General features: G+C 42.3%; 1 long non-coding RNA gene across 1 annotated transcript; it reads left to right on the top strand.

The window, feature by feature from the left end:
- The first annotated feature begins 421 nt into the window (after positions 1-421).
- Positions 422-23744, top strand: LOC143599926 (uncharacterized). The gene is made up of 2 exons (XR_013147382.1): positions 422-488; positions 23579-23744. It is a non-coding gene; the product is annotated as an uncharacterized LOC143599926 (long non-coding RNA).
- Positions 23745-23996: the final 252 nt, after the last annotated feature.

Below are 23996 nucleotides of genomic sequence, written 5' to 3'. Positions count from 1 at the left end.
TTTCGAACTGGCCACGGGGTGGGGTGAGGGGATAATTATTTATCCGATTCTTTCTTACGACCATATAATGTTGTATGCAGTCTCCATGACCGAATTTATCATCCAATTCAGTGGTTCGACGAATACTCAGTTTTTCCTCCGGCTCGTGTACTACCCCCTTTGGCAATATTGGTAAAAGTTTGGACAGGCCACGGGGTAGCGTCAGGGCATAATTGTCGATCCGATTCTTTCTTAAGGTCATAAAATATTGTATGGCAGTCTCCATGACATAATTTATGATCTGATTCAGTAGTTCGATCCATACTCAGTTTTTCCTCCAGCTCGTGTACTACCCCCTTTGGCAATACTGGCAAAATTTCGAACAGGCCACGTGGTTGTGTGAGGGCATATTTATTGTTCCGATTCGTTCTTAGGGTCACAAAATATTGTATGGCAGTCTCCATAATCAAATTTATGATCCGATTCAGTGGTTCCACCCATACTCAGTTGTTCCTCCAGCTCGTGTACCACCCCCTTTCGAAATACGGGCAGAATTTCAAACGGGCCACGGGGTGGCTTTAGGACATAATTATTTATCCGATTCTTTCTTAGGGCCATAAAATATTGTACGACAGTCTCCTTGACCGAATTTATGATCCGATTCAGTGGTTCGACCCATACTCAGTTTTTCCTTCGGCTCTTGTACTACCCTCTTAGACAATACTGGCACAATTTCGAACGGGCCACGGGGTGGCGTCAGGACATAAATATTGATATGATTCTTTCTTAGTGTCACAAAATACTGTATGGCAGTCTCCATGACCGAATTTATGATCCGATTCAGTTGTTCCACCCATACTCAGTTTTTCCTTCAGCTCGTGACCACCTCCTTTGGCAATATGGGCAAATATTCATACGAGCCACGGGGTGGCGTTAGGGCATAATTATTGATCTGATTCTATCTTAGGGCCATAAAATATTGTACGGCAGTCTCCATGACCGAATTTTTGATTCGATTCAGTGGTTCGACCGATACTCAGTTTTTCCTCCGGCTCGTGTACTACCCCCTTTGGCAATACTGGCAAAATTTCGAACGGGCCACGTGGTGGCGTGATGGCATATTTATTGTTCCGGTTCTTTCTTAGGGTTGCAAAATATTGTATGGCAGTCTCCATAATCGAATTTATGACCCGATTCAGTGGTTCCACCCATACTCAGGTTTTCCCCCAGCTCGTATACCACCCCCTTTTGCAATACAGGCAGAATTTCGAACGGGCCACGGGGTGGCGTTAGGACATAATTATTTATCCGATTCTTTCTTAGGGCCATAAAATATTGTACGACAGTCTCCTTGACCGAAATTATGATTCGATTCAGTGGTTCGACCCATACTCAGTTTTTCCTCCGGCTCATGTACTACCCTCTTTGGCAATACTGGCAAAATTTCGAACGGGCCACGTGGTAGCGTGAGGGCATATTTATTGTTCCGGTTCGTTCTTAGGGTTACAAAATATTGTATGGCAGTCTCCATGACATAATTTATGATCTGATTCAGTAGTTCGACCCATACACAGTTTTTCCTCCGGCTCGTGTACTACCCCCTTTGGCAATACTGGCAAAATTTAGAACGGGTCACGGGGTGGCCTGAGGGCATAATTATTGATCCGATTATTTCTCAAGGCCATAAAATATTGTATGGCAGTTTCTATGATCGAATTTATGATCCGAATCAGTGGTTCGACTCATACTCAGTTTTTCATCCGGATCGTGTACTACCCTTTTTGGCAATACGGGCGAAATTTCGAACGGGCTACGGGGTGGCGTGAGGGCATAATTATTTATCCGATTCTTTCTTACGGCCATATAACGTTGTATGCAGTCTCCATGACCGAATTTATCATCCAATTCAGTGGTTCGACGAATACTCAGTTTTTCCTCCGGCTCGTGTACTACCCCCTGTGGCAATACTGGTAAAAGTTTGGACAGGCCACGGTAGCGTCAGGGCATAATTGTTTATCCGATTCTTTCTTAAGCTCATAAAATATTGTATGGCAGTCTCCATGACATAATTTATGACCTGATTCAGTAGTTCAACCCATAATCAGTTTTTCCTCCTGCTCGTGTATTACCTCTTTTGGCAATACTGGCAAAATTTAGAACGGGTCACGGGGTGGCGTGAGGGCCTAATTATTGATCCGATTATTTCTTAAGGCAACAAAATATTGTATGGCAGTTTCTATGATCGAATTTATGATTCGATTCAGTGGTTCGACCCATACTCAGTTTTTCCTCCGAATCGTGTACTACCCTTTTTGGCAATACGGGCAAAATTTTGAACGGACCACTGGGTGGCGTGAGGGCATAATTATGGATCCGTTTCTTTCATATGGCCATAAAATATTCTATGACAGTCTCCATGACAGAATTTATGATCCGATTCAGTGGTTCGACCCATACTCAGTTTTTCCTTCGGCTCGTGTACTACCCTCTTTGGCAATACTGGCAAAATTTCGAACGGACCACGGGGGTGGCGTCAGGACATAAATATTGATATGATTATTTCTTAGTGTCACAAAATACTGCATGGCAGTCTCCATGACCGAATTTATGATCTGATTCAGTTGTTCCCCCATACTCAGTTTTTCCTTCGGCTCATGTACCACCCCCTTAACTAATACGGGCAAAATTTCATACGGGCCACGGGGTGGCGTTTGGGCATAATTATGGATCTGATTCTATATTAGGGCCATAAAATATTGTACGGCAGTCTCCATGACCGAATTTTTGATTCGGTTCAGTGGTTCGACCGATACTCAGTTTTTCCTCCGGCTCGTATACTACCCCCTTTGGCAATACTGGCAAAATTTTGAACGGGCCACGTGGTGGCGTGAGGGCATATTTATTGTTCCGATTCTTTCTAAGGGTCACAAAATATTGTATGGCAGCCTGCATAATCGAAGTTATTATCCGATTCAGTGGTTCCACCCATACTCAGTTTTCCTCCAGCTCGTGTACCACCCTCTTTCGCAATACGGGCAGAATTTCGAACGGGCCACGGGTTGGCGTTAGGACATAATTATTTATCCGATTCTTTCTTAAGGCCATAAAATATTGTACGGCAGTCTCCATGACCGAATTTATGATCCGATTCAGTGGTTCGACCCATACTCAGTTTTTCCTCCGGCTCGTGTACTACCACCTTTGGCAATACGGGTAAAATTTTGTACGGTGAACGGGGTGGCGTGAGGGCATAATTATTGATCCGATTCTTTCAAAGGGTCACAAAATATTGTATGGCAGTCTCCAATATCGAATTTATGATCCGATTCAGTGGTTCCACCCATACTCAGTTTTTCCTCCGTCTCGTGTACTACCCTTTTGGCAATACGGGCAAAATTTCGAACGGGCCACGGGGTGGGGTGAGGGGATAATTATTTATCCGATTCTTTCTTACGGGCATATAATGTTGTATGTAGTCTCCATGACCGAATTTATCATCCAATTCTGTGGTTCGACGAATACACAGTTTTTCCTCCGGCTCGTGTACTACCCCCTTTGGCAATATTGGTAAAAGTTTGGACACGCCACGAGGTAGCGTAAGGGCATAATTGTCGATCCGATTCTTTTTTAATGTCATAAAATATTGTATGGAAGTCTCCATGACATAATTTATGATCTGATTCAGTAGTTGGACCCATACTCAGTTTTTTCTTCCGGCTCGTGTACTACCCCCTTTGGCAATACTGGCAAAATTTAGAACGGGTCACGGGGTGGCCTGAGGGCATAATTATTGATCCGATTATTTCTTAAGGCCATAAAATATTGTATGGCAGTTTCTATGATCGAATTTATGATCCGATTCAGTGGTTCGACCCATACTCAGTTTTTCCTCCGATCGTGTACTACCCTTTTTGGCAATACGGGCAAAATTTTGAACGGGCCACGGGGTGGCGTAAGGGCATAATTATTGATCCGATTCTTTCATATGGCCATAAAATATTCTATGACAGTCTCCATGACAGAATTTTTGATCCGATTCAGTGGTTCGACCCATACTCAGTTTTTCCTTCGGCTCGTGTACTACCCTTTTTGGCAATACTGGCAAAATTTCGAATGGACCACGGGGTGGCGTCAGGACATAAATATTGATATGATTATTTCATAGTGTTACAAAATACTGTATGGCAGTCTGCATGACCGAATTTATGATCTGATTCAGTTGTTCCCCTATACTCAGTTTTTCCTTCAGCTCATGTACCACACCCTTTACTAATACGTGCAAAATTTCATACGGGCCACGGAGTGGCGTTTGGGCGTAATTATTGATCTGATTCTATCTTAGGGCCATAAAATATTGTACGGCAGTCTCCATGACCGAATTTTTGATTCGGTTCAGTGGTTCGACCGATACTCAGTTTTTCCTCCGGCTCGTGTACTACCCCCTTTGGCAATACAGGCAAAATTTTGAACGGGCCACGTGGTGGCGTGAGGGCATATTTATTGTTTCGATTCTTTCTTAGGGTCACAAAATATTGTATGGCAGCCTCCACAATCGAAGTTATTATCCGATTCAGTGGTTCCACCCATACTCAGTTTTCCTCCAGCTCGTGTACCACCCCCTTTCGTAATACGGGCAGAATTTCAAACGGGCCACGGGGTGGCGTCAGGACATAAATATTGATATGATTCTTTCTTAGTGTCACAAAATACTGTATGGCAGTCTCCATGACCGAATTTATGATCCGATTCAGTTGTTCCACCGATACTCAGTTTTTCCTTCAGCTCGTGTACCACCCCCTTTGGCAATACGGGCAAAATTTCATACGGGCCACGGGGTGGCGTTTGGGCATAATTATTGATCTGATTCTATCTTAGGGCCATAAAATATTGTCCGGCAGTCTCCATGACCGAATTTTAGATTCGATTAAGTGGTTCGACCGATACTCAATTTTTCCTCCGGCTCGTGTACTACCCCCTTTGGCAATACTGGCAAAATTTCGAACATGCCACGTGGTGGCGTGAGGGCATATTTATTGTTCCGGTTCGTTCTTAGGGTTACAAAATATTGTATGGCAGTCTCCATAATCAAATTTATGATCCGATTCAGTGGTTCCACCCATACTCAGTTTTTTCTCCAGCTCGTATACCACCCCCTTTCGCAATACGGGCAGAATTTCGAACGGGCCACGGGGTGGTGTTAGGACATAATTATTTATCCGATTCTTTCTTAAGGCCATAAAATATTGTACGACAGTCTCCTTGACTGAATTTATGATCTGATTCAGTGGTTCGACCCATACTCAGTTTTTCCTCCGGCTCATGTACTACCCCCTTTGGCAATACTGGCAAAATTTAGAACGGGCCACGGGGTGGCGTGAGGGCATATATATTGATCCGATTCTTTCTTAGGGTCACAAAATATTGTATGGCACTCTCAATGACCGAATTTTTGATCTGATTTTAGTGATTCCACCCATACTTAGTTTTTCCTCCGGCACGTGTACTACCCCTTTCGCAATACTTGCAAAATTTCGAACGGGCAACGGGGTGGCGTCAGGGCATAATTATTAATCTGATCCTTTCTTAGGGCCATAAAATATTGTACGGCAGTCTCCATGACCGAATTTATGATCCGATCCAGTGGTTCGACCCATACTCAGTTTTTCCTCCGGCTCGTGTACTACCACCTTTGGCAATACGGGTAAAATTTTGTACGGTCCACGGGGTGGCGTGAGGGCATAATTATTGATCCGACTATTTCTAAGGGTCACAAAATATTGTATGGTAGTCTCCAATATCGAATTTATGATCCGATTCAGTGGTTCCACCCATACTCAGTTTTTCTTCCGTCTCGTGTACTACCCGTTTGGCAATACGGCCAAAATTTCGAACGGGCCACGGGGTGGGGTGAGGGGATAATTATTTATCCGATTCTTTCTTACGGCCATATAATGTTGTATGCAGTCTCCATGACCGAATTTATCATCCAATTCAGTGGTTCGACGAATACTCAGTTTTTCCTCCGTGTTGGTGCATTATGTCAGTAGTTCAGTATCTAGTTTCTGTAATCGTGTTAGTTTGTTTTGTTTTGGTTTGTATAGGTTGTCTCACAAGTTCGTCTAATATAAGCGAACTTGTGGACAAGCGAAGTTATTGACAACTTCGCCTAGTCTGTTAGGCGAAGTTGTCGAAGGCTTTATATGCCTTGGCTACGGCTTATTTTAGAGATAGATTCAAGAACGTGTAATTGTGATTGCTTGTCACGTGTTGAAAGGTTTCAATACAACGTGTCTTTTGGGTATTGTAATGTGTGTTCGTGTTCGGTATTAACGTAGTTTACATCTTACGCTCGTATCGTCTTACGTAGGGATTCCGCACCTACGTAGTACGAGATACTTCCGTGTAGATCCGGCTGAGAAGCTACAATTGGTATCAGAGCATTTGCTCGTGATTGTGTGGTTCGGGATTATCACACGAGTGTTAAGATCGTTCCATTCGACTATTCGCGGAACGAGTTTACGTTGAAATACCTAGTTTTTGTGTTTTACCCATCTCCCACCATCAAATATAACCCATTACACCTTCGCATACCTCGCAATACGTCAAATTAAAACCTGCAAAAACCTTGTGTTCATCAGGCGAAGTTGCCGCCACTGTTCGTAGGGTTTAAGCGAAGTTATAAGGTTAAGCGAAGTTATCAATCAAGCGAAGTTGAAGTTAAGCGAACTTATCAATTAAGCGAAGTTGTTTGTTCAGCGAAGTTGAAGTTAAGCGAAGTTAAAGATTTAAGCGAAGGTGAGGAAACAAGAGTAGTTAAGCTTAAGCGAAGTTAAGCACAACTTCGCCATTTGATCACTGTTCAAAATAATAAAAAAAAATTAATACTTTCGTTGTGTTTTCGAGTCGTGTTTCTTTCAACGATGACTTCAATAAACATTACGAAACTGGTGAAAATGGAGGTTGAAGCCGGTTCAGCAACAAAGGCTCCAAAAATGCTTAAGGGTACCGATTTCGTTGCTTGGAAAGATAGGTTTGAACAGTATGTGAAATACCAAGATGCTAAGATGTGGGTGTGCATACAGGATGGATACATTCCACCAACGGCCTTGTTTGAGGGTCGTGAACATATTAAGAAGTACAATAAGATGGAAGAGGAGGAAAAGAAGATGTATGAAGCAGAAAGTAAAGCTCATGCTGCAATAACAATGGCTCTTCCACAAGAGATTCTTCATATATTCAAGAAGTACAAAACTGCTAGAGAACTATGGGAAGCACTTGAAAATCGATATGAAGGTAATGTGAGGATACGTGCTTCCAAAACAAAGCTACTAAAAACCCAATTCTCTGTATTCAAGTATCTGAAAAATGAATCACTTGACGATATCATACCAGATATTATCACTTGATGACCGAGCTCAACAATTACTCCATTGTATACAAAGAAGATGAGATAGTAGAGAAACTTCTTGATGCTCTTCCACCAAAATGGGAAATGTATACGGTTTTAATGAGAGAGGATAAAGATTTTTCCAATATTGATCTTGAAACAGCTGTCAATAAATTACGAAATTTTGAGCTCAACATGATTCGAAAGGAGACACCAATTGATTAGGTTCAGAATCCGGGAATGTATGGTGCGAAAGTCTCTCCAAGTTCAAGTTCAAAATCAGAATCGTCTGCCTACTACTAAAAGGGAGAATCAAACTCCAACTCAACTCGAGATGGTCATGTGATTCTCAATATGGATGGCGACGTATGTTTCGTAGCTGGAGGTAGTAGTTCTTCAAACCACAAGCAACAACCGGTAATGTATCCTCAAATGTTCCGAGCTACAATTATTCACAGATGCCCATGAGTGTTAAATCAGCTGAACATCAGTTTTCTCTCTATGCATCCTTCATTGCATCGTATGAAAACTACATCAAAGGTAAAATAGTTGACCCTGCAACTTTGGATGAAGACTATGATCAGATCGATGCTAATGATTTAGAGGAGATGGATCTGCAATGGCAGATGGCTATGATTGTACGAAGGGTTAAAAGATTCATGAAGAAAACAGGCAGAAAGTTTATTGGAGAAAGACCAGGGTTTGAAAAATCAAAAGTTAGATGTTACAACTGTCAACAAAATGGTCACTTTGCCAAGGAATGTACAAATGAGAGAGTCGAACATAGTCAGAACAGACCTGCACAGCAGAATGGGGGAGGTAGTGAGAACAGGGCTATGGTATCTAGACAGAATGGTGGATACAACTGGAACCTGCAAGTTGAGGAAGTGTTCGAACAGGCCAATTTGGTAAACATAGAGACTGAAGGAAGTGAGAGGGAGACGGGAGAAAATCAAGCCTATATGGCAGAAGTCAACGATCAGCTCTCTGAGGTAAGTTCTGAACTTCATTGCATACAATGTGAAAATCTGTCTGAACAATTGAAAACTATAACTGACCAGTTCGTTAGTTTGGACGCACAATTTAAAACGTTAAAAGAAGATCATCACTACACTAAAACTAGAGAAAACAGTTACTCGGTAAAAATAAAAGCTAGTGAAAACGATATCAGAAGTCTTAAAGCCAGTCTAGCTGAAAAAATACAAGTAATTGATCTTAGTTATGAAGTTTTAGAAGAGAAAACCAAACTAATTGCTGAAAGAGATAAACAGATTGCTGATTACCAGGTAAAAGTGGTGGAACTAAACAGAAAAATTGAACAATTTAGAAATTCCTCAGCAATGCTTGATCACATTGTAGGTGTTCAACGTTCACCAGTTAACAAAGGGGGAATTGGATTTTCTGAAGTTCCACCACCGTATAACCACAACTATACTTATAATCCCAGTAATCAGAAATCTGCTGATGCAGAGATTAATCAGACAGTTCCAGTCATAATTTCGACTAAAGAACCTGAAGTTGGTAAAAGCGAAACGTGTAAGCCAATTCCTAAAGTTAAGATTTCTGTTCCTAGTTCTGTCTCATCAAATTCGGACAAGTCATCCGAATCGGGTGAGATAAAGGAAGAGGTAACAATACTAAAACGGGGGGAGGAATAAAAGCCTGATGAAAAGAGTTCATCCCTAAACACGGGTTCGTCCCACCGTATGTGAGACAAACAGGTAGTAATGTAACCTCAACATCTGAAACAACGGTTGAGACGAAAGTTGAACACAGGAGTTGTTTTAGATGCAATCAAGTAGGACACCTTATTTCTGATTGCCCTCTATACCAGAGAAAATTTAGAGGAATGAGGCCTCCGAAAACTGAGTATAAAAAGTATGGAAATTATTATACTGGTAAGAATGCGAACTCACCAAACTTCAGATATTGGACAAATCCAAGATTTCAAAGAAATCGATCTCAGTTTTTACCAATTAACAACCAAACGTACAATTATAATTCAGTTAATTCACTAAGGTTTGGATGGCCTCATAGTCAATCCTTGAGAAGGTTTCCTTTCAGGACTTACAGAAATCATTCTCAAACTGACTTTGGACAACCAAAGTACGGGATGCCGTTTAACAGATTTAATCGACCCAAGACCAGTAGGTCTTGGGTCCCCAGATTTTAATCTTTTTCTTTAACTGTGCAAGAATAGTTGAACAGGACTGTAAACAACCTGTGGGTTGTGGACAGTGGCTGTTCCCGGCACATGACGGGTAACAAGAATTTGTTACATGAATGGAAACCTGTTCAAGGAGGAAGAGTTAGTTTCGCTGGAGAGAGTGGAGGTAGAATCACTGGTATTGGAACTGTGACAAATGGAAAAATGAAGTTAGAGAAGGTGAATTTTGTTGAAGAGCTGAAGCATAATTTGTTGAGTGTGTCTCAGATTTGTGACAAAGAGTACATAGTGCACTTTACTAAAAATGAAGCAATTGTTCTGTATCCTGGTTTCAAGATACCAGAGGCATGGGTGGTGATGAAAGCTCCAAGAGAAAAGAACACATATATAATGGATATGAGTTCAACTGAGATGACAACAGAAGAGTCATGTCTTCTGTCCAAGGAAACTGAATCTGAGTCCGAGTTATGGCATCGAAGAATGGGACTATACATCTTCGTAAAATGAATTACATTGTCAAAAATGGTCTAGTGCTTGGAGTTCCCTTGAAGAATTTTAACTTTGAAGATCAATGCTTATCGTGCAAGAAGGGAAAGCAACACAAGAAACCTCATCACTCCAAGAAGGTTAACGCAATTGTCAGTACCCTAGATCTACTTCACATGTATCTCTTTGGTCCCGTGAATGTAAAAAGTCTAGGTGGAACGTCATACTGCTTGGTAGTAACCGATGATTACTCTCGATACACTTGGGTATACTTTCTGAAGGCAAAAGATGAGACGGTTCAGTTGGTGACCAACTTGATTACCAAGGTTGAAAACATTGTTGGGAGGAAGGTTAAGTACATCAGGAGTGATAATGGGGCAGAGTTCAAGAACTACCAGATGGAGATGTTCTGCTTACAAAAGGGGATAGACCATCAGTACAGCGCCCCGTACACGCCGCAACAAAATGGGGTGGCTGAGAGGAAGAATATAACGCTAATTGAAGGAGCCAGAACCATGCTAGCTGATGCTAAACTTCCCGTGGTGTTATGGGCTGAAGCTGTTGCCACAGCCTGTTATATCCTTAATCGTGTTTTAACTGTTAAAAGATTGAATAAAACTTGTTATGAACTTATGCATGGTCGAAAGCCAAACTTGAATGGTCTCGAACCATTCGGGTCCACATGTACGATATTAAAAACAAACTCTATATTTGGTGAGAAAGCCGACGAAGGTATTTTAGTCGGATATGTTGTTGGTACACCCAATAGAAGAGTTTTTAATTTATCGAACAGCAAGGTTGAGGTGGTATGTAACACGGACATTACAAGTTACAAATCACCAAAGCCTAGCACGGGACCCGCTGAAGCTTTTGACTATGATAAACTTTTCAAATCGTTTAATTTGCCTTACTTGGATTTTACAGAAGTTGATGAGAAAATTGCTTACACAGATTCTGACTATGGAGGTTGCAATCAGAACAGGAAGTTAACAACCGGTGGATGTCAGTTTCCGGGGGGGGGGGGGGTAGATTGGTGTCATGGCAGTGCAAGAAGCAGACCTCTGTAGCCATTTTCACCTGCGAAGCAGAGTACATGGCAGCATCGAACTGCTCTTCCCAGGTTCTTAGGATACAACAGCAATTGCGCGATTAAGGTCTGAATTTCACTCAAACTCCTATTTGCATTGATAACACTGCTGCTATCTCAGTAACTAACAATCCCGTCAAACACAGCAAAACTAAACACATTGACATTCGTCATCATTTTATACGGGATTGTGCTGAGAAGAAATTAATTGTGCTAGAAAAGGTTGATTCGTTGGATAATTTCGCCGATCTTTTTACAAAAGTGTTTGACCGAACTCGTTTTCAAAATCTTGTTGAACTTAATGGGATGATCAATCCCGAGTAACCGTGTTTTTCGTTTTTATTAAAAAAAAATCACTATCGCTTAAAATTATGTCGGTTGCTTCAGTTTGAAGGACACATCTTCGGATGTGTTTGGTCCTTACTTTTACTAGTAGATTATGAGGATAGCCATTAACCAGATGACTGAAAGTGACCGGGGCGGTTTATGATGGATTTTTATTCTTTCGCTGAAAAATAGTCGTTCATACTTAGTTAGAAGGACACATACTCGTATGTGGTCGGTCCAGCTGATCCATTGGATCTTCAGTATAGCCGTTTACCTGAAGACTTTGACTTGATCGGGGCGATAGAATTTAAAATTTTCTATGGGAGATGATATAATTTTTCAAGTCTATAACTTGGTAAGAAGTTTCATTACTATGTTTAAAAGAAAATTGATCCAACCTTGGAAAGTGATGGACAAACTAATTCTGTGTGCTTAACTAGTGAAGTTATTAGGCCTAAAAGACTCTAGAACAGTCATTGTATTTTATGGTAGCTTTTTATGGTGCGTAAAAGTAGAAGTGATACTAACTAAATCTTCTCGATTTAAAGGGAAGACCCATTCAGAGTTGTGTATGTCTCAATATACATCTTTCCGAATGATAGGCAGAAAAGCGATTACCCAGTCATACACGAGCCCGTGAGTGTTCTGATTTCCGAGAAGATAGTGTGTCAAGTACCTGCAGTGATCCAGATTCGGGACTTGCAGTAGTCTACTGTTTGAAGCTATCTAAATCTTTATTATTTAAAAAAAATAAAAAAAATGATGATGTTAAGCCTTCTGAAGCCTATTATGTTATACTTATCAATCAAGAGGCAAGAAAGAGAACGGGAAGAAGACTCTAAAGATCAAGATGTACTTACTGTTTAATCAGACACTACGGGTCGAGGTCAACTCGGGGTGACTCGGGGAAAGTCAAATAAGCTTTGAGAATAGATGGGAGGCATCACAATCTCTGATGTGTTGTCCGTTTAAATTTTAAGCTTAATTGAACCTAATCCATATCACAGAAGCGATGAAAACCATACTAAGTTGTTTACCTGCTTACAACCTGTTTCTTTATGTCATAATACCGCTGAACATGGATCTATGTGACAGCCACTTAATTAGTATGATTCCTGTTCGGATCTTTTCTAAAACATGCTGGTCCCCGTCAAGACTGAAATTTGATCCCGTTTATTAATTTACTAAATATTAAAGTTGCATATTTTGTTTTATGGTTTCAAACTTGTTTACTTGGTTCGTTGATCGTAAAGTTTAAATGTTTAACGGAGAATTTTAAAAGAAAGTTGAACTTTGATCTAATGTATAAGGGCCTGTTTTGTAAGTTTAATATTAAGCGAAGTTGTGCACGGGCGAAGTTGTTAAGGGGCGAAGTTAAGGGTAAGCGAAGTTAACCTTAACTTCGCCTGTGCATATTCAAACCTATATAAAGGTCAACTTAGTCAAACCTTTTACATTTTTCACAAACCAAGCGAACTTATCCTAAATTAACCCACGGCGAACTTAACCCTCGAATCAATCCTTGATATTAGTTGTTTTCAATCCGTGTTAAAGGTGTGTAGGCTCGGTATAATGTATAATTCTTGTCAATGATGTTAATCTGATGTCGTTTTGGTCCGATTTGAGACCTCGCTCATGCAAACCTTTAAACACCCGCTAACCAATCTCCTTCTAATGTGTTCGTAACTCATTTGATCGTCTAAGATCTCTAATGTAACATCCGTTTTTGTCATCAATCATCAAATTCACTAATCAAATCAAGATCCAACTTCTGTATATGCCGTTTCATATTCAGGCGAAGTTATCTTTTGGCGAAGTTGTTCTCAACTTCGCCTTAGACATAACTTCGCCTGCTTCTTTAATTGCTTAACTAATCAGGGGCGAAGTTATGGTTAGGCGAAGTTATCCTTAACTTCGCTTTATACTTAACTTCGCCTGCTGCTTTAATCTTTAACTAATCAGGGGCGAAGTTGTTCAAGAGGCGAAGTTATGGTTAGGCGAAGTTATCCTTAACTTCGCCTTATACCTAACTACGCCTGGTTCTTTATATTATTTAAAAGGTTTATCTGTTATCAGGCGAAGTTATAGTAAAGGCGAAGTTGTACTCAACTTCGCCCTTTCCCTAACTTCGCCTGCACACCAGAAGCTATCATAACTTCGCTCATGGTAACAGGCGAAGTTGTGATCTGCTTTGACGATTCTCTAACTTAGACCGATTGTTATGCAGATATGGCAGCTGTAGTAGGAGCGGGTGGTGCTGGTGGTGATGAAGGGGGTGATAACAACCGTCAATTCTTTCCGGGTCACAATATGTACATCACGCTGGATCCGGATGCTAGCGTTGTTGATGATTATCGCGAGATCATCTCTTTCCTTATTTGCTCGCGTATCTTCCATGCTATTACTACAACTCTGCCCATTTCTCTACCGAACATTGAAGACTTCTGGCAAACGGTAGAATACGATTGTAGAGTCGAGCCCCCAGTCATGCGCGCCACAGTTAACAATCAGGAGGTGCAGTTCTCATCTGAACAGATAGCCTTGCAGTTTGGGAATGAAACTAGAGATGATCCTACAGACTTTACTGCTCCATTCAGAGATGGTGCATTTTTACGAATGGGCTATTCCAGTCCATTGGGTGACACTCAGAGGCGTAAGGGATTTTTGTTGGATCAATGGCGTTTTCTCATGCATGTGAAGATCGTGTGCATGTCGGGTCGTAAGGCTGGTACGGACGGGATGGGTGCGATGATGCAATCGGCAATGACAGCACTGACTTACAACAAGCCTTACAGCTTCAGTCAGATGGTGTTTTGTGAAAGATTCTTGATGTATCCAAGATTCTTACAAATGATCTTGAATCATGTGGCTCCTACGCTACCTCAGCGCCGTCCCATTCGATATGTAGAGAGTGTCAGCAAGAGGATATTCGCACAATGCATATCGTCGAGTGCTCGCAGTAAACCGGAGCTTCGTCCACGGAATACTCCATTATTTGGTTATTTGATAAACCCTGCGTATGTTGCTCCTCGTGGAGACGAATTTCGGGACCCGGCACCGCAACAGGCTGATGTTCCTCAACCACCACCTGTGGTACAGCAAGCATTTCCTGCTGATCCTGTTGTGGCACCGGAGGAACAGGTAGATCTTGAAGCTGCTTTTGGTGGCCAAGGGTTCTTTGATATGGAGCGAGTTGATCCTGCTGCAGAGATTCAGGTCTCAGTGGCGGAGGTTTCTAGCGTAAATGTGTCGATGGTAGCTACGTCTGTAGCTGATTCTGAGAGAACCGACTCTGACTCCTCAGCTTATGATATTGCTGAAGCACGACAGATTCTGGTAACCCAGGAAAGAATTCATGGAAAAAGGAAGAAAGACTCGGATGATAGTGAATCTGACTTTGAGGAGGAGTTAGATCGTTTGATTCGTCGATCGAAAAGGGTCAGAACGGGTGAGGGCTCGGGAGCTGGTGAAAGCTCAAGGATAGTTCGTTTCTCTCCACCCGCGTTATCTGGTATGACCATGGTTCCTGCATCGATGACTGTGACAAGACCGATCACCTCAGGTGCTCCCGTGTTAACTACATCATCTTCTTTTGGCATTCCACCTACCACTTTTCAGCTTTCGGCTCCAGTGATAGTTTCCTTGCCACCTCCTACACTTACTCCATCGGAGGTTGTCGCAAGATTTGTTGAGTCGACACTAGTTGCTACTGCGGGGTTATCTATTACAATACCACCCGCGGTTACTTTTCAGCCTGCTTCGGATATTCCAGCGAGTCTGGGAATTCCTCCACCGTATGCGCAAGACGTTTCTCATATGCGGTTTGATTTTGATGCTACCTTATCTGATTCTGAAAGGATAGCGGCTCTTGAAAGGGTGGTGGCAGAACAATCAAGAATCAATCTTATCCAGACTCAAGCTATTCAACGCCTTGTTGCCGAAAATCAGATCCAATCGTCCCTCCTGGTTGAGCACGGTAAACTTTTTGATGCTTTAAACCAGTTCTTAGCATCTCAGGGGGAGACGAGCTGCAAGGGCGATGAGTTGAGGACAAAGAAAAGTCAGGACAGAGACGATGATCCCAATGCATCGAAAGGTGCAGGTGGTGAGTTGCCAAGAACTGACCAAACTCTTGGGACTTCCACATCTCAGGGGGAGTCAACTGGTGCAGCAGGTGGCCAAGATGTTGTGGTGGTGGATGATGATGAAATGTTGGATGATGATGTTGTGGGTGATGACGATGTGTTACCTGTTGAAGAAATTGAGAAGATAGGAGCTGAGATTGTGGTTGATAGTGAGATTGAAGAGGGAGAGATTGTGGATGACAGTGTTGAACACGATATCCCAAACGTTGATAAGGCAAGTGTGGGTCAAGATATGGAAATTGATGAGTCTGAATGGGAAGAGCAGCCGAGATGGAAAGAAGGCTACGCTCAGTGGTTCGTAAAGACAAAGAAGCCAGCGGTTCCGACCATGTTCAAGAAAAGTTACAATATCAAAGGATATGATGAATCGAAAAATGGTATTATATGCTGGTTGTATGATGAGCAGTTGAGGCTATTTGTGATTAAACTCTTTGATGGGATTCAGTACTATTTGTGATTAAACGCTTTGATGGGATTCAGTACTTTAAGAGGTTGTTGAGATCGTTGAATACCTTGCCTGAATGTGAGGTGAAGGATTTGGCCAAGTTGGGGTTGATAAACAGGACTGATGATAATATGGCTAGGATTATTAGGAAGATCGTGTGGAAAGAAAGTATAAAAGAGAAAAAGTTCGAGTTGTTAAAGCCGCAGAAAGGGAAGCTTGTTGAAGATAAAGACAGAGGAATGAGAGCTGATGGCAAACCTTGGATGGTAATGAAGTATAAGCCTATCTGGTGTTTAAAAGAAGTGCCGATGAAACAAATGCCCAAGGATGTCTTAAAGAATCTGAAATGGTGGTATGTCGATAGTCAAACAGCTGAAGCGGTTATGGAGGATGAAGATGAACAAGAGGTGCTGAGAGTGTATGATCCTATGCACTTGGTAAATTTGTCTCAAGCTGACTTGCAGGTGCTAGACGAGAAAAAGATATTCTATATTCCTGCATGGAAAGATGAAGCCAAGAAATATCAGAGACTAGTTTCCGTTTGTGTCAGAGAAGGCGTTCATGCTTGAAGACGAGTGACTCGAGATTTTTGGGATTACAAGTCAAGTGATTGAAGATAGAGATATGAAGCTACTGCCAAGGGGGAGTCTGTTGGTGCATTATGTCAGTAGTTCAGTATCTAGTGTCTGTAATCGTGTTAGTTTGTTTTGTTTTGGTTTGTATAGGTTGTCTCACAAGTTCGCCTAATATAAGCGAACTTGTGGACAATCGAAGTTATTGACAACTTCGCCTAGTCTGTTAGGCGAAGTTGTCGAAGGCTTTATATGCCTTGGCTACGGCTTATTTTAGAGAGAGATTCAAGAACGTGTAATTGTGATTGCTTGTCACGTGTTGAAAGGTTGCAATACAACGTGTCTTTTGGGTATTGTAACGTGTGTTCGTGTTCGGTATTAACGTAGTTTACATCTTACGCTCGTATTGTCTTACGTAGGGATTCCGCACCTACGTAGTACGAGATACTTCCGTGTAGATCCGGCTGGGAACCTACACTCCGGCTCGTGTACTACCCCCTTTGGCAATACTGGTAAAAGTTTGGACAGGCCACGGGGTAGCGTCTGGGCATAATTGTTGATCCGATTCTTTCTTAAGGTCATAAAATATTGTATGGCAGTCTCCATGACATAATTTATGATCTGATTCAGTAGTTCGACCCATACTCAGTTTTTCCTCCGGCTCGTGTACTACCCCCTTTGGCAATACTGGCAAAATTTAGAACGGGTCACGGGGTGGCGTGAGGGCATAATTATTGATCCGATTATTTCTTAAGGCCATAAAATATTGTATGGCGGTTTCTATGATCGAATTTATGATCCGATTCAGTGGTTCGACCCATACTCAGTTTTTCCTCCGGATCGTGTACTACCCTTTTTGGCAATACGGGCAAAATTTCGAACGGGCCACGGGGCGGCGTGAAGGCATAATTATTTATCCGATTCTTTCTTACGGCCATATAATGTTGTATGCAGTCTCCATGACAGAATTTGTCATCCAATTCAGTGGTTCGACGAATACTCAGTTTTTCCTCCGGCTCGTGTACTACCCCCTTTGGCAATACTGGTAAAAATTGGACAGGCCACGGGGTAGCGTCAGGGCATAATTGTTGATCCGATTCTTTCTTAAGGTCATAAAATATTGTATGGCAGTCTCCATGACATAATTTATGATCTGATTCAGTAGTTCGACCCATACTCAGTTTTTCCTCCGGCTCGTGTATTACCCCCTTTGGCAATACTGGCAAAATTTAGAACGGGTCACGGGGTGGCGTGAGGGCATAATTATTGATCCGATTATTTCTTAAGGCCATAAAATGTTGTATGGCAGTTTCTATGATCGAATTTATGATCCGATTCAGTGGTTCGACCCATACTCAGTTTTTCCTCCGGATCGTGTACTACCCTTTTTGGCAATACGGGCAAAATTTCGAACGGGCCACGATGTGGCGTGAGGGCATAATTATTGATCCGATTCTTTCATATGGCCATAAAATATTCTATGACAGTCTCCATGACAGAATTTATGATCCGATTCTGTGGTTCGACCCATACTCGGTTTTTTCCTTCGGCTCGTGTACTACCCTCTTTGGCAATACTGGCAAAATTTCGAACGGGCCACGGGGTGGCGTCAGGACATAAATATTGATATGATTCTTTCTTAGTGTCACAAAATACTGTATGGAAGTCTCCATAACCGAATTTATGATCCGATTCAGTTGTTCCACCCATACTCAGTTTTTCCTTCAGCTCGTGTACCACCCCCTGTGGCAATAAGGGCAAAATTTCATACAGGCCACAGGGTGGCGTTAGGGCATAATTATTGATCTGATTCTATATTAGGGCCATAAATTATTGTACGGCAGTCTGCATGACCGAATTTTTGATTCGATTCACTGGTTCGACCGATACTCAGTTTTTCCTCCGGATCGTGTACTACCTTTGGCAATACATGATAAAATGTCGAACGGGCCACGTGGTGGCGTGAGGGCATATTTATTGTTCCGATTCTTTCTTAGGGTCACAAAATATTGTATGGTAGTCTCCATAATCGAATTTATGATCCGATTCAAAGGTTCCACCCATACTCAGTTTTTTCTCCAGCTCGTGTAACACCCCCTTTGGCAATACGGGCAGAATTTCGAACGGGCCACGGGGTCGCGTGACGGCATAATTATTGATCTGATTCTCTTTTAGGATCATAAAATATTGTACGGTAGTCTTCATGACCAAATTTATGATCCGATTCAGTGGTTCGACCCATACTCAGTTTTTCCTCCGGCTCGTGTACTACCCCCTTTGGCAATACGGGTAAAATTTCGAACAAGCCACGGGGTGGCATGAGGGCATAATTATTGATTCGATTCTTTCTTAGGATCACAAAATATTGGATGGCAGTCTCAATGACCGAATTTATGATCCGATTCAGTGGTTCCACCCATACTTAGTTTTTCCTCCGCTCATGTACTACCCCCTTTCGCAATACTTGCAAAATTTTGAACGGGCCACGGGGTGGCGTCAAAGCATAATTATTAATCTAATCCTTTCTTAGGGCCATAAAATATTGTATGGTAGTCTCCATGACCGAATTTATGATCCGATTCAGTGGTTCGACGCGTACACAGTTTTTCCTCCGGCTCATGTACTACCCCCTTTGGCAATACTGGCAAAATTTCGAACAAGCCACGGGGTGGCGTGAGGGCATAATTATTGATCCGATTCTTTCTTAGGACCATAAAATATTGTACGGCAGTCTCCATGACCGAATTTATGATCCGATTCAGTGGTTCGACCCATACTCAGTTTTTCCTCCGGTTCGTGTACTACCCCCATTTGCAATACGGTTAAAATTTCGTACAGGCCACGAGGTGGCGTGAAGGCATAATTATTGATCCGACTCTTTATTTGGGTCAGAAAATATTGTATGGCAGTCTCCATGACCAAATTTATGATCCGATTCAGTGGTTACACCCATACTTAGTTTTTCTTCCGGCTCGTGTACTACCCCCTTTGGCAATACTTGCAGAATTTCGAATCGGCTACAGGGTGGCGTCAGGGCATAATTATTAATCTGTCCTTTATTAGGGTCATAAAATACTGTATGGAAGTCTCCATGACCGAATTTATGATCTGATTCAGTGGTTCGACCCTTACTCAGTTTTTCCTCCGGCTCGTGTACCCCCTTTGGCAATACTGGCAAAATTTTGAACAGGCCACGGGGTCGCGTGAGAGCATAATTATTGATCCGATTCTTTCGTAGGGTTATAAAATATTGTATGGAAATCTCCTAGACCGAATTTATGATCCGATCTGTGGTTCGACCCATAGACAGTTTTTCCTCCGGCTCGTGAAGTACCCCATTTTGCAAAACGGGCAAAATTTCGAATGGGCCACGGGGTGGCGTGAGGGCATAACTATTGATCCGATTCTTTCTTAGGGCCGTAAAATATAGTATGGCAGTCTCCATGACCGAATTTATGATCCGATTCAGTGGTTCCACCCATACTCAATTTTTCTTCCGGCTCGTGTTCTTCCCCTTTGGCAATAAGGACAAAATATCGAACGGGCCACGGGGTGGCGTGAGAGCATAATTGTTGATCCGATTCTTTTATATGGCCATAAAATATTGTTTGGTAATCTCCATGACCGAATTTATGATCCGACTTAGTGATTCTACCAATACTTAGTTTTTCCGACTGCTCGTCTCTTACCCCCTTTGGCAATACTGGCAAAATTTCGAGCAGGCCACGGGGTGGCCTGAGGGCATAATTATTGATCTTATTCTTTCTTCGGGACACAAATTATTGTATGGCAGTCTCCATAACCGAATTTATAATCAATTCAGAGGTTACACTCATACACAGTTTTTCCTCCATCTCGTGTACTACCCATTTGGCAATACGGGCAAAATTTCGAACGGGCCACGGGGTGGGGTGAGGGCATAATTATTAATCCGATTCTTTGTTAGGGCCATATAATGTTGTATGCATTCTCCATGACCGAATTTATGATCCAATTCAGTGGTACGACGAATACTCAGTTTTTCCTCCGGCTCGTGTACTACCCCCTGTGGCAATACTGGCAAAATTTCGAACGGGTCACGGGGTGTCGTGAGGGCATAATTATTGATCCGATTCTTTCTTAGGGCCATAAAATATTGTATGGCAGTCTCTATGATTGAATTTATGATCTGATTCAGTGGTTAGACCCATACTTAGTTTTTCCTCCGGATCGTGTACTACCCCTTTTGGCAATACGTGCAAAATTACGAACGGGCCATGGGGTGGCGTGAGGGCATAATTATTGGTCTGATTCTTTCTTATGGCTATAAAATATTTTATGGCAGTCTCCATGACAAAATTTATGATCCGATTCAGTGGTTCGACCCATACTCAGTTTTTCCTTCGGCTCGTGCACTACCCCCTTTGGCATTACTGGCAATATTTCGAACGGGCCACGGGGTGGCTTCAGGACATAAATATTGATCTGATTCTTTCTTAGTGTCACAATATACTATATGGCAGTCTCCATGACCGAATTTATGATCCGATTCAGTTGTTCCACCCATACTCAGTTTTTCCTCCAGCTCGTGTACCACCCATTTGGCAATATGGGCAAAATTTCGAACGGGCCAGGGGTGGTGTTAGGGCATAATTATTGATCTGATTATTTCTTAGGGCCATAAAATATTGTAAGGAAGTCTCCATGACCGATTTTTTGATTCGATTCAGTGGTTCGACCCATACTCAGTTTTTCCTCCGGTTCGTGTACTACCCCCATTTGCAATACGGTTAAAATTTCGTACAGGCCACGAGGTGGCGTGAAGGCATAATTATTGATCCGACTCTTTATTTAGGTCAGAAAATATTGTATGGCAGTCTCCATGACCAAATTTATGATCCGATTCAGTGGTTACACCCATACTTAGTTTTTCCTCCGGCTCATATACTACCCCCTTTGGCAATACTGGTAAAATTTTGAACGGGCCACGGGGTTGCTTGAGGGCATAATTATCGATCCGATTCTTTCGTAGGGTTATAAAATATTGTATGGAAATCTCTTAGACCGAATTTATGATCCGATTCTGTGGTTCGACCCATAGACAGTTTTTCCTCCGGCTCGTGAAGTACCCCATTTTGCAAAACGGGCAAAATTTCGAATGGGCCACGGGGTGGCGTGAGGGCATAACTATTGATCCGATTCTTTCTTAGGGCCGTAAAATATAGTATGGCAGTCTCCATGACCGAATTTATGATCCGATTCAGTGGTTCCACCCATACTCAATTTTTCTTCCGGCTCGTGTTCTTCCCCTTTGGCAATAAGGACAAAATATCGAACGGGCCACGGGGTGGCGTGAGAGCATAATTGTTGATCCGATTCTTTTATATGGCCATAAAATATTGTATGGTAATCTCGATGACCGAATTTATGATCCGACTTAGTGGTTCGACCAATACTCAGTTTTTCCTACGGCTCGTCTGCTACCCGCTTTGGCAATACTGGCAAAATTTCGAGCAGGCCATGGGGTGGCCTGAGGGCATAATTATTGATCCGATTCTTTCTTCGGGTCACAAATTATTGTATGGCAGTCTCCATGACCGAATTTATGATAAATTCAGAGGTTACACCCATACTCAGTTTTTCCTCAGTCTCGTGTACTACCCTTTTTGCAATACGGGCAAAATTTCGAACGGTACACAGGGTGGCGTGAGGGCATAATTATTGATCCGATTCTTTCATATGGCCATAAAATATTCTATGACAGTCTCCATAACCGAATTTATGATCCGATTCAGTGGTTCGACCCATACTCAGTTTTTCCTCCGGCTCGTGTACTACCACCTTTGGCAATATAGGCAAAATTTCGAACTGGCCACGGGGTGGCGTGAGGGCATAATTATTGATCCGATTCTTTCTATGGGTCACAAAATATTGTATGGCAGTCTCAATGACCGAATTTATGATCCGATTCAGTGATTCCACCCATACTTAGTTTTTCCTCCGGCACGTGTACTTCCCCCTTTCGCAATACTTGCAAAATTTCGAACGAGCAACGGGGTGGTGTCAGGGCTTAATTATTAATCTGATCTTTTCTTAGGGTCAAAAAATATTGTACGGCAGTCTCCATGACCGAATTTATGCTCCGATTCAGTGGTTCGACCCATACTCAGTTTTTCCTCCGGATCGTGTACTACACTTTTTGGAAATACGGGCAAAATTTCGAACGGGCCACGGGGTGGCGTGAGGGCATAATTATTGATCCGATTCTTTCATAGGGCCATAAAATATTCTATGACAGTCTCCATGACAGAATTTATGATCCGATTCAGTGGTTAGACCCATACTCAGTTTTTCATTCGGCTCGTGTACTACCCTCTTTGGCAATACTGGCAAAATTTCGAACGGGCCACGTGGTGGAGTCAGGACATAAATATTGATATGATTCTTTCTTAGTGTTACAAAATACTGTATGGCAGTCTCCATGACCGAATTTATCATCCAATTCAGTGGTTCGACGAATACTCAGTTTTTCCTCTGGCTCGTGTACTACCCCCTTTGGCAATACTAGTAAAAGTTTGGACGGGCCACGGGGTAGCGTCAGGCCATAATCGAATTTATGATCCGATTCACTAGTTCCACCCATGCTCAGTTTTTCCTCCAGCTTGTGTACCACCCCTTTCGCAATACGGGCCGAATTTCGAACGGGCCATGGGGTGGCGTTAGGACATAATTATTGATCCGATTCTTTCTTAGGGCCATAAAATATTGTACGACAGTCTCCTTAACCGAATTTATGATTTGATTCAGTGGTTCGACCCTTACTCAGTTTTTCCTCCGGATCGTGTACTACCATTTTTGGCAATACGGGCAAAATTTCGAACGGGCCACGGGGTGGCGTCAGGGCATAATTATTAATCTGATCTTTTCTTAGGGTCATAAAATGTTGTATGGAAGTCTCCATGACCGAATTTATGATCCGATTCAGTGGTTCGACCCATACTCAGTTTTCCTCCGGCTCATGTACTACCTCCTTTGGCAATACTGGCAAAATTTTAAACAGGCCACGGGGTGGAGTGAGGGCATAATTATTGATCCGAATCTTTCATATGGCCATAAAATATTCTATGGCAGTCTACATTACCGAATTTATGATCCGATTCAGTGATTCCACCCATACTTAGTTTTTCTCCGGCACGTGTACTACCCCTTTCGCAATACTTTCAAAATTTCAAACGGGCAACGGGGTGGCGTCATGGCATAATTATTAATCTGATCCTTTCTTAGGGCCATAAAATATTGTACGGCAGTCTCCATGACCGAATTTATTATCCGATTCAGTGGTTCGACCCATACTCAATTTTTCCTCCGGCTCGTGTACTACCACCTATGGCAATACGGGTAAAATTTTGTACGGTCCACGAG

This window comes from Bidens hawaiensis, unplaced genomic scaffold (assembly GCF_021521415.1).
Source record: "Bidens hawaiensis isolate Kalapana, Puna unplaced genomic scaffold, B.hawaiensis_p1.1 tig00053090_1, whole genome shotgun sequence".
Taxonomy (NCBI): Eukaryota; Viridiplantae; Streptophyta; class Magnoliopsida; order Asterales; family Asteraceae; genus Bidens; species Bidens hawaiensis.
Note: the sequence above shows the minus strand (reverse complement) of the source record. Positions and strands in the feature narration are given on the sequence as shown.